Raw genomic sequence first — 12,003 nt, 5'->3', positions numbered from 1 at the left:
GTGAGCCACAAATCAAACAGATCAATACATCGATACTGATGACTCAGGAGTAAGTTAGCTGACTGAGTTGGACTCACTTCCTGTCTGTTGGTAACACTGACTGTGTTATCAAACACTGGATCATTGCCAGAGATGGAGAAGAATTAGAGGCATTTTAGTGACACTGTGGTGTGTTTACATTCAACAGTTACACGTAAATCACACATGGTACTGCAGGTTCATTTACACAGCAACATTCACACACAGGGTAATTCAAAGTGCTTTACAGGGACATAAAAACACATTAAGACATTAAGTGGTAAATGTTTCTCCTGTGGCTAAACCAGCGTTTAAATTCAATGTAATTCACATTAGGGTTTGGTTGGTGCTGAACATTTTCTATTATTGCAAAAGCAATGAAATAAAATGTGCAACAATTACAAAGCAAACTAAGATAAAATCTAAATGTGTTTAAGTTGAGCTGGTTATTTATTCATCTGCAGTCATTTATACTTGTCTCCATATGTTTATTAAAGCCATTTATCATTTGACATTATTGCTTCCAATTTTCAGTCCGTGACTAAAACTAAATTTAAAATTCTGGTAAAATTTAATCTTTAAATCTTTCAAAGTTTGACGGGGCACCTAACATTTCCATAAGGGGAAAGTTTTGGTTTTCACATGCGCATGCGCGTCACCACATGCGCATGCGCTTTGACTTTCAGACTGACGTCAGACGCCGACATTGGCACACCATGGCGTCCTCAGCTCGGTGTCGGAGGCGTCATGGCGGGGTCGAAATGTAAAACCCCGGGGGCTCGACAGCGAAAACTGCCCTCGTCTGAAAAGATTCTGGGAGTTAAGAGACACCGGGACGACCGCGTGCAACGACAGGAGGTGCGCGGAAACGGACTCCGGAAGGTAAGAGATGCCAGTTTAGCCGCGAGTTAGCTTGGCGTTAACATCATTACCGGCAGGTGTGTCGGTGTGTGTCAGGCTCGGACGGTGTGTAACCTCTGGTGTTTGTTTAGAGGAAGATGTTTACCTTGACAAAGCTGCGTGTGGTCGCTCAGAGGGACCCGGGATTAAACCTGTAAACCTTCATTACGTATGAACGGATTAAATTCAGGTTCATTGTCGGTTTGTTTCAACTGCTCAGGCGCAACGCGACAGGCCTCGCGGCCTTAAGCGCGCGCACCGTAGTAGGTGCATAAAGGCCAACATAAACCGCTTTATTTGTTCAGCCTATTTATGTATTACAGGTGAGTATGAACTGAAAGGGCTGGTTAATATTTTCAATCACGTTATTGATCTGGAAACAGCCGAGGCAGTCAAACAAAGGTAGAGGCCTACACAGGTGGGATTGAGCACTTGAGCTGCTGCTGCACTGTAATCTACCTGAGCATTTGTGCATCAAAGTATGTCTATTAAATGTCTGACAACATTATGCATAGGATTCCCACAGAGCAGCTTTTTATTAAAGAGTAAAAACCCTTTTTTACTGGGAACATGGTTATATATCACTGGACTGCACTAACAAACAGCTTAATCAGAGTTGCTGGAAAACCACTGCCTCAATCGGTTATCATGTTATTTTAAAACAAAAGTAGGCCTACCGCACAGCAACACTAACTGACTGACTGTGGTATTTTAGCAACTCTATGTTCTGTAAGGTAAAATGCCAGGAGAATCTTGTCCTTTAAAACTCATGCAGAAAGGTAAGACTTACTGGTAAAGTAGCTAATAGCCATGAGTTAGCATATTAACAGTCATTGCTGCTAGGTGTTAAGTGAATCAAGTGTTAGGGTAGATAACTGTCAGCGGCTTGAGACTTGACTTATTCTAATTGCTTTTTTTTCTCTCCACAGGCAGATCTACGAACCAGTAAGACTCATTTTTCTTTATTCTTTGTGTTTTTGATGGCCTCTGTGCCACTTTCTCACAGACACGCACACATGCATGCACACTGACTTTTACATCCTTCCCTCTCTGCCTCGTCATGGCTGTTTCTGTCTGAGATTGAAATGTGTTTTTCTCTTATGTTTTGTGTATTTGCTTGGCTGCCATGGCTGTGCTTTGTACTATGCTGTTTTCACATTTTTTTGACAATGTGACCGTCCGTCTAACCAACATAGTCTTTGCATCCAATTCGAACATGGCCACCCAACTGTTCGTCGGTTCATCCAAAATGGCCACCCTACTTGCTTGTCTCCTTGTCTGTTTCCCTTGCTTTTTTTTCCTCTTTCCATTGAGCAGATAGCTGAGCTTTAATTGTGTTGGGAGGGATGGTCTCCCAACACAATTTGAGCATTTAGTGGTCTTTTGATAATGAGTGTAAACAGGTAGTAGGAAAAGACTGGCTCTGGTTTTAGTGAATTTTTGTTCGGAACTGCAAACATAGTGATGGTGTGAGCAGGAATAGTAAGATGTTTGGTCAGGGCTGGACTGAGCTTGAGGGGGCTCTCTCAGGGCTCTATGGCGGATCACAGGTTTTGTGTTGACTCGGGAGATGGTTCACTGGTCCTTGAATTTTTAAGTTCGTTTGGGTTGAGTACGTTTAAGGCAGGGGAGGATTTTGTGTTTGTGCTTAGCTTTTTTGGACAACTAACTCAAATTGGCTTTATTGGACTCACCAGCTGTGAACTATGAACTGGCTAATCAGGAAAAAATAACACTGACAGATAATTGGCAGTATTTTCAAAATATAAATATCAACAATCATATCAGTATAATAGGTTTTATATAACTATGAACTTCAATTGTACTCATGGTTATGCAAATCAAATCCAAATCATATGAAAGAAATTAGGCTATTGGACTAACATGGCTTGTGCCATGACAATATATTCTCATCTGTCAATTGGCTTTGATCAGCTTTGTAGCAGCAACTTTTTTTTTCCAGAAAACAAAAGTATCTTTTTTTTTTCTTTTTTTTTTTAAGTGCTATACAATGATAACTGGGCTTGAGGTTCTTGAAGACCTTTCATCTGAAAGGCTTCTTCAGTTCTGTTCAGGTGCCTTTGTATAGCACCAATACCATGACCTGGATGGCTGACGATCTCTAAACAAGTAAGTGTCAATTTTTTCCAGTCTTTGTGTTTTAGCAATTTCACCGTGTCTCTATCTTGGCCACCCCTGTCTCTTTTTGCTGGGGAGTCTGTCGCTCTTAGTCTTTGTCCCTCTTCTGTCTTTTTGTTTGTCTTTGTTGTTTGTCTATCTTTTTCTGCCTGTTTCTTTGTCTCTGTATGTCAAACATTTCCTCCGCCTCTGTTTGTCTCTGTTTTGATGAAGCCTTAGCATTATCACATACATAGCCAATAAGAGAATGAAGTCAGGCATTTTGACAGTTGGGGTGTTTCTGATTGCTGAGGGAAATTCTCTCTGTCCCAGATTAGTTGAAGACTGCTTATTAGTTTTTCTCTTTGCCAGCTCAGATCACTTATCATTCATAATTGGCAAATACTTTTAATTTGCTGTTGATACTAATTGCTCATGCTTGCTATGATTTGCAGTGTAGTTGTTGTTGCTGTTAATATTAAACAAATCATTGCCAGTTCATACTTGGGGTTATTTTACCTGCTTCAGGTAGTGCAGGTACATGGTGTAGGTTGATGTAGATTAATTGGAGATCCAAAGTGAGTGAATTTCATAAGCTACATATCAGTAGTCATGCTGCTGTTGGTCATCACCGTCCCAATTGATACCAAATCTATATTTATTGCACTAAACACTAAAATGTCTTTTAAAGTTAAAAGCTGTTTCACTCTGCCAAGCTTAATTCCAGCTGGAGACCCAAGTAGAACCTTTTGAGTTGAAGTAGGTCTGGCGTCGTTCAGTTTTTATCCATATGCGTGACATTGGGAGGCCTCCCAGCAGGGGAATTTTATCCCACCCCTGCAAAGCGTTATGCCACTAGAGTACGGTCAGAGCAATTACTGATGAGATGCACTGCGACATCAACTGACACAGGATAAATTGGGCAGTTTCATACGTTCGACGGATCATCCTTTTTATTGCTTGGTAGATGGTTACCAGACAATAATGCATTTTGGCCCTCGGGGAAGAAGTAAACCTGGCAGAGAGAGACAATTCAGATACCTCTGATAGGAATCTGAAGAAGCTTCTGGACCCCCGATTTGGATATATTATTTAATTTTCTGTCTACTGGTGATGAGGTTGACAGCAATGATGGCCATGGAAACCAAACATATGTGTCAAGTGTACCAACTTACACAATATTTTACTATTTGCTCATACTCAATTACCTGGCATTGACATATTTGAATTAGAACTCTAAGACTGTTTGTAATTAGAGCCAGATGCTGTAGGGAGAATACTTGTGGTAGATGAAGTATTGCCATTGTGGGAGGAGGTATTTACAGGAGACAGCTGTAGTTTTAAATCAGTGACAGCTTGTATGAAGATTTACTTCTATGATTTCTTTTGTCCCTTTTACTGCAACTTTGTCACTTGGAAACTTTGTACTCAACTGTATAGCATTAGCATTAAATTATTTAGTTTTTCTTTTTATTATTATTTGACCAATTTGCATTGCACTTTCTGCAGGTCCAAGACACGTGCCTGGTAACCTGTTAAGATGACTAAGTGGGATTTGATACGTCTGAACTACATGTTCGATGGCATCTGAAACACCTCCCACACACACCTTTCCAACATCAGCCAACAGGTATTTGTGTTACCCATTGTCTGTGACCTTCCACAATTGACGATCTGATGGACACACTTCCTGCCACGATTGGCCAGCTTGGAGAGTCTTTTAGGATGAGGCTTAGTCCAGTGTCTTGGTTTGTTGCACAGGACACAGTTATCACCTGGTTGTCTAGACAACATTCCTCCTCACTCCTGATTCTGTATCGACTCTAAAGTCTCTGTCTGCATAAGTTCTTGTTTAGCTGCACTTAAACAATCAAACTTAATTGTACTCAGGTCCTTTTCCCTTCATCTGACTATTCAACATTCACTGGCGCTTTGTCACATCTGCAAAGGAGGTGGTTTTGAAAATTGGCATTATTGTTTTTACATGTTTGGTAGGATATAGCAGTAGATCATTGGCAAAGCAGTCAATTTGAGGTGCTAGACTCTGTCTTGTCGAAATGGTTCAACAGATTCCTAAGTTCTGTCCTGTCAGAATCATCAACTTTTGGAGCAAACTTTTACACATTTTCTCCAAATTTGGCAATCACAACCGGAAATGAGCCAGGATGTCTTAACACTACAGAGAACAAGGTAACAGTCGACTCACATAAGAAGGCAAGGCTTTTCTCCTTCCCCTTCTTCTCTGTGTGTGAGGAAGTCTGTGCCGATTCTGTCCTAAAGCTGTACTTGTAATGGATAAGCAACTTGCAGGTATTTTAGAAATTGGGGGAAAAAACCTAGCCCTGTGAGTAAGTGTATAGACCCCTGTTGGGTGGTTGTTCTGTAGTCATGCAGTTTCCAAAACCAGACAAGGATCCCTCTGGTTTTTTGGATCAGCTGACCATGGTATGTGCTATTATGAGCTTACTCCAATTCTGTAATTGAACATCATTTTAGCAAAAAAACAAAGCATGTGTAACATTACCACTTCTGGATGGTGTGAATCTGAAGAATCTGGGTGTATCAGGGTCTGGCATTTCAAATGGTCTGCTTCGTCAGTGGTCTACAGCCACATCTTACCAAACACATGAAAACAAGGCCAAGTGAGGAAACTGATCCCTTTGCAGATGTGACAACAGCAGCAGTTGAATGTTGGAAAGCTATATGGATGAGAAAAGGAGACCTGGGGAAAATGCAGTGGGATTATTTGATGTGCAGCCAAATGAGAGTTGATATAGAGAGAGGAACTTTAGAAAGGCTGCAGAATTGGGAGCTGAGGGGGAACTTTGTTTAGACAGCTAGGTGTGATAGCTGTTTCCTGTGTAGCAAATCAGGACACTGGATTAAGCTTTGTCCTGAATGACTTTCCAAGCTGGCTGGTCATGACATGACGCATGTTAGTCAGATCGTTGATTCTGTAAAGTTACAGATGATGGGCAACACAGGCACCTGTTGGCTGATGTTGGAAAGGTGTTGGCGGGAGTGAGTTTCAGATTTCATCCAGCATGTAGTTCAGATGCGTCAAATCCTGCTTGGTCATGTTAGCAAGTTGCCAGCCCTGCGTTTTGAGCCTATAGACAGGCATGTTCAACTGCAAAATAATCAAACAAAAGGTCAAATCAAAGGATTAAACACTACATTTTTTTCATCCAAGTGACAACACTAGATGTACTGAGCCTAAGGGCATCCAGATTCAGGAGCCTGGTAATGTCACATGTTAAACCAGCTCTATTGTAATCTTAAGTGTTTGGCCCAAGGAGAGGATATTAGGGAGTTTTTTCCAGTATTATTAGGGAATTCCAGACTCCAAAATCCCTTTATGAAGCAAAAAGTTCAGCTGTGGAACTCGCACCCTTTTTCAGTTCTGACAATTCAGCCCTGTCTCAAGAGTCATGTCAGTTTATCAGACACCAATTGGCACCAATCTTTGAAGTAAGTTTCATAAGACAAGATTTAATACATGTGCTGAAAAGGTTGGCTTTACTCAGACATTGTGAGATAAATTACAGAAACAAGAATATGTCTCATTGTAATGTTTTGGATGAAAAGAGGATGCTCAAGCCTCATGTGGTGACGGAGGTTGCAGTCGGTTCAGCAGTTTCTTGTGCCCCCAGACTAATCAGTGAGGGAAACCGTGACGCACAGAAGTTGTCCTGGACTGGAAGAAGCGGAAGACCAGGCTGTACCAAACCCTCCTGATGATGATGCATCCGTGCCATGTGATTGATGTCTTCAGGTGTGTTTTCTCAGATATATTATCCACCTCTTTGTATTCTTTGTTTGCTTTTTACCAACTGTGTGTGTTTTTGTTTTTTGTTTTTTTTTGGTCAGATATCCAACCTTCAGGAAGCTTTGATTGTTGTGGCTTCACCTAAGCTCACCAAGCACAGGACACTGCCTTGACCTCCTGACCTCCAGCCCCCCACAAGTCTGCAAATCTCTCTGCGACGTAGCATGCCAACGTTGTACAACTCAGCTGACTAAACACAAACTATGGCCGGTAATGAACAATGAAAACCTGACAAGATTCACCTTCTTGGAACTTAAGTCTTGCAAACGTTTGCACAAACTATATACCAGCTAACCAGCAATGGATCCACCCACGTCCCTCAAAGTGCTTAGGAGGCGCTCTCTTGCCAACACTACTCAACACAACACAAACTGGACACCCATCTGGGGAAAATGCAACCACAACATAATTGGGAGAAGGACATTCTATAACTGTATTTGTAACAGTGATTCTTTGAAATGGGTATTCAGTCCATAGATAATGTACTATGACTCACTTTAAAATCTATATTATCTGAAGTACATGTATGCTCCTGTGTTGGATGTCAAGTAAAATCATTGCTTATTTCCTAATGTTTTTGGTTTGCGTGGTTTGTTTTTTTTTTTCTTTCTTTTTTTAGTTATCATGCTAGCAGCAACAAAACACAACACTTGTTTGCTCGGGCATAGCCTTTGTGAAATGCACTGTAGTTGTATAATGATTACACAAACATGGACAAGTTGCAGAGTTTCCAGTCTTCATGAGAGAATGGCACATAGGTGATATCTGCATCTTTAATGAGATCATTTAATCCATTAAATATTTTTCTTTACAGTTCTTAAGTACTCTTTTTCTTCTTTAGATTTTCTAGCTGTCCTCTGTTTTTAATTTCAACAAGGTCCAAAGGTCCTTCACAAGGTCCAAAGATAAGGCAGAATTATGGATCACCACCAGATTTGAAAATCAAAGGATTGAATAGGTAGGCTCGTCTGACTCATAACTAGAGGCATGATTATCACAACTTAGTCTTGTTGCTGGAAACAAAAGTAATGGGTCGCTTCCATCTCTTTCATAACCAGATTCTGTTTCCTCACCTGACATAGTGAGTATTGACAGAGTCAGCAGAGCAGTGGTGTTAGAGTGTGAGTCTAAAGGCTGGTATCCAGAGCCTGAGGTGTTGTGGCTGGACGGTGAGGGAAACCTCCTCTCTGCTGGACCTACAGAGACAGTCAGAGGTCCTGATGACCTCTATACTGTCAGCAGCAGAGTGACTGTGGAGAAGAGACACAGCAACAGCTTCACCTGTAGAGTCCAACAGAACAACATCAACCGGACCAGAGAGACACAGCATTACAGGTATACAGGGGTTATAAATTATTATTATCAGTATTATGACCCTGTGCTGAGATGTATATTAATAGTTACAGTATTATTGTGTTTATATATTGTATAAAAAGCTTTTATGTGGAAATTTTCAACACATATTTTCAAATACAAAGATTCAAACACAATTCAAACAGACAAATTAAAGAAGGTGCATATAGTTTCACTGAATTATTTTTAATACAATCTGGCAGGAGAGATAAATTAAGAGTCATTGGGAGAGAAACAGGCAGTGAACACAGAATAAGCTAATTACCATGCATTAAAGGCTTCACATGTACAGTAATTTATGCTACTGCCCACTGACAGGGATTTAAAGCTATTGTTACTCAATAGCTAGCTACGACTACCTTTATTCATTAGCTGGGCAGCACAGAAAAGGACTGTGCTACCTTACAGGGATCCTGTGCTATTGTTCATTAGGTGATTATTCTTTATTGATGAGGTTCTTTGGTTTTCAGGTGTTGTACTTGTTTTCCAGGTTTACTGGTTCAGCTGCTGCAGCCTGGACAAAAACACCAGCTCTCACCTGACAAACCAAACAGGTATGTGTCTTAAAGATTTACCATGTCTGAAAATGTGTTGATGAGCTGAATTATTAATGTTAGTAACAGTGTGTTGGATTAATAAAGTATTATCTTATCTTACTGTTTAAATACTTGGTATTTACTGAGTTTGGTATTATAGTCCTTATTCATATTATACTGTGTTTTCCTAATTATTACAGTCACAGCAATAGCTAGAAATACTTCTGACACTATATACAATAAGAACGTAATGTAATTATTACGTAATTATCTCTCCAATTTCTCAGATAAACATGAGCCATTCAAAAAACAAGTAATGAAAACTGAAATTTCCAACCTATGAGAGACAGTTTTTCCCTTTCCTAATATTTCTTTTCAGAAATTATTCCACTGAAATTACTTTACTGAGGCCAAGTTAAGAAGTTATTTTTCTAAAATTATTTTTACTTACTTACTATACTATGACATTTCTTGACCATTTTTCATGTTTTACTACACTATGACTTTTTTTTGCCCATTTTTCATGCATTACTACACTATGACTTTTTTGACCGTTTTTCATGCCTTTGTATACTATGACCTTTTTTTGACCATTTTTCATGCTTTACTATGACTTTTTTTGCTAGTTTTGAAAGCCTTAATATACTATGACCTTTTTTGGACCATTTTTCATGCATTACTACACTATGACATGTTTTGACCATTTTTCATGCTTTATTATACTACAACTTTTTTTGCCCATTTTTCATGCCTTACTAAGCTATGACTTTTTTGACCATTTTTCATGCATTACTACACTATGACTTTTTTTGCTGGTTTTGGAAGCCTTAATATCTTATGACATGTTCTGACCATTTTTCATGCCTTAGTATACTATTACTTTTTTTGACCATTTTTCATGCCTTAGTATACTATGACTTTTTTTGCTAGTTTTGGAAGCCTTAATATCTTATGACATTTTTTGGTGGTTTTTGACCCCTTACTATACTATGACTTTTATTGCCCATTTTTCATGCTTTACTGTACTATGACTTTTTTGACCATTTTGGAAGCCTTACTATACTATGACTTTTTTGACCATTTTTCATACTTTACTGTACTGTGACTTTTTTGACCATTTTTCATGCATTACTACACTATGACTTTTTTTGCTGGTTTTGGAAGCCTTAATATCTTATGACGTGTTTTGACCATTTTTGACTCCTTATTATACTATGACATTTTTTGACCATTGTTCATGCATTACTACACTATGACTTTTTTGACCATATTTCATGCCTTACTATACTATGACTTTTTTTTTGCTAGTTTTCTAAGCCTTACTATACTATGACTTTTTATGACCATTTTTCATGCATTACTACACTATGACTTTTTGACCATATTTCATGCCTTACTATACTATGACATTTTTTGTCCATTTTTCATGCATTACTACACTGACTTTTTTGCTAGTTTTGTAAGCCACACTATACTATGACTTTTTTTTTTTTTTTTTTTTACCATTTTTTCATGCCTTACTAAACTATGACATTTTTTGTCCATTTTTCATGCTTTACTATACTATGACTTTTTTTGACCATTTTGGAAGCCTTACTATACTATGACATTTTTTGGTGGTTTTTGACCCCTTACTATACTATGACTTTTTTTGCCCATTTTTTATGCTTTACTGTACTATGACATTTTATGTTGGTTTTGGAAGCCTTACTGTAAGCCTTCTTATACTATGATGTTTTTTTTTACTGTTTGCCTTATGAAATTGTTTTGCATTCTTTGATGCCTTAATATGGTATGACAGCTGGAGGTTGGGGTTAAGGCTTTTATTCAGTTTTAGCCAGGTATTAAGGTTAAGGTTTGGATTATGGCTTTTAGCTAAAGATCAGGGTTACATCCTTAAACAACTTTTAGCCAGAGGTTAGGGTTAGGGTTACATTTTTAGAGTTAGGGTTAGGGTTAGGGTTATTGCTTTTAACTATAAATCAGATTTAAGGTTACACCTATTAGCCAGAGGTTAGGGTTAGGGTTAGGGTTATTGCTTTTAGCTATAAATCAGGGTTAAGGTTACACCAATTAGCCAGAGGTTAGGGTTAGGGTTACATTTTTAGGGTTAGGGTTATTGCTTTTAACTATGAATCAGGTTTAAGGTTACACCTATTAGCCAGAGGTTAGGGTTAGGGTTACATTTTATTAGGGTTAGGGTTATTGCTTTTAACTATAAATCAGGTTTAAGGTTACACCTATTAGCCAGAGGTTAGGGTTAGGGTTACATTTTTAGGGTTAGGGTTAGGGTTATTGCTTTTAACTATAAATCAGGTTTAAGGTTACACCTATTAGCCAGAGGTTAGGGTTAGGGTTACATTTTTAGGGTTAGGGTTAGGGTTAGGGTTATTGCTTTTAACTATAAATCAGGGTTAAGGTTACACCAATTAGCCAGAGGTTAGGGTTAGGGTTAGGGTTATTGCTTTTAAGTATAAATCAGGTTTAAGGTTACACCTATTAGCCAGAGGTTAGGGTTAGGGTTACAGCTTTAGGGTTAGGGTTAGGGTTAGGGTTATTGCTTTTAAGTATAAATCAGGTTTAAGGTTACACCTATTAACCAGAGGTTAGGGTTAGGGTTACATTTTTAGGGTTAGGGTTATTGCTTTTAACTATAAATCAGGTTTAAGGTTACACCTATTAGCCAGAGATTAGGATTAGGGTTACAGCTTTAGGGTTAGGGTTAGGGTTAGGGTTATTGCTTTTAGCTATAAATCAGGTTTAAGGTTACACCTATTAACCAGAGGTTAGGGTTAGGGTTACAGCTTTAGGGTTAGGGTTATTGCTTTAACTATAAATCAGGTTTAAGGTTACACCTATTACCAGAGGTTAGGGTTAGGGTTACATTTTTAGGGTTAGGGTTAGGTTAGGGTTATTGCTTTTAACTATAATCAGGTTTAAGGTTACACCTATTAGCCAGAGGTTAGGGTTAGGGTTACATTTTTAGGGTTAGGGTTAGGGTTAGGGTTATTGCTTTTAACTATAAATCAGGTTTAAGGTTACACCTATTAGCCAGAGATTAGGATTAGGGTTACAGCTTTAGGGTTAGGGTTAGGGTTAGGGTTATTGCTTTTAGCTATAATCAGGTTTAAGGTTACACCTATTAACCAGAGGTTAGGGTTAGGGTTACTTTAGGGTTAGGGTTATTGCTTTTAACTATAAATCAGGTTTAAGGTTACACCTATTAGCCAGAGGTTAGGGTTAGGGTTA

General features: G+C 38.7%; 1 long non-coding RNA gene across 1 annotated transcript; it reads left to right on the top strand.

Annotated features, from left to right (window-relative positions):
• The first annotated feature begins 705 nt into the window (after positions 1-705).
• LOC108874557 (uncharacterized) lies at positions 706-7,437 on the top strand. The gene is made up of 4 exons (XR_001959718.2): positions 706-900; positions 1,848-1,863; positions 6,690-6,811; positions 6,907-7,437. It is a non-coding gene; the product is annotated as an uncharacterized LOC108874557 (long non-coding RNA).
• The last annotated feature ends 4,566 nt before the right edge of the window (positions 7,438-12,003 follow it).

Source organism: Lates calcarifer, unplaced genomic scaffold (genome assembly GCF_001640805.2).
Source record: "Lates calcarifer isolate ASB-BC8 unplaced genomic scaffold, TLL_Latcal_v3 scaffold_37_80, whole genome shotgun sequence".
Classification (NCBI taxonomy): domain Eukaryota; kingdom Metazoa; phylum Chordata; class Actinopteri; family Centropomidae; genus Lates; species Lates calcarifer.
Note: the sequence above shows the minus strand (reverse complement) of the source record. Positions and strands in the feature narration are given on the sequence as shown.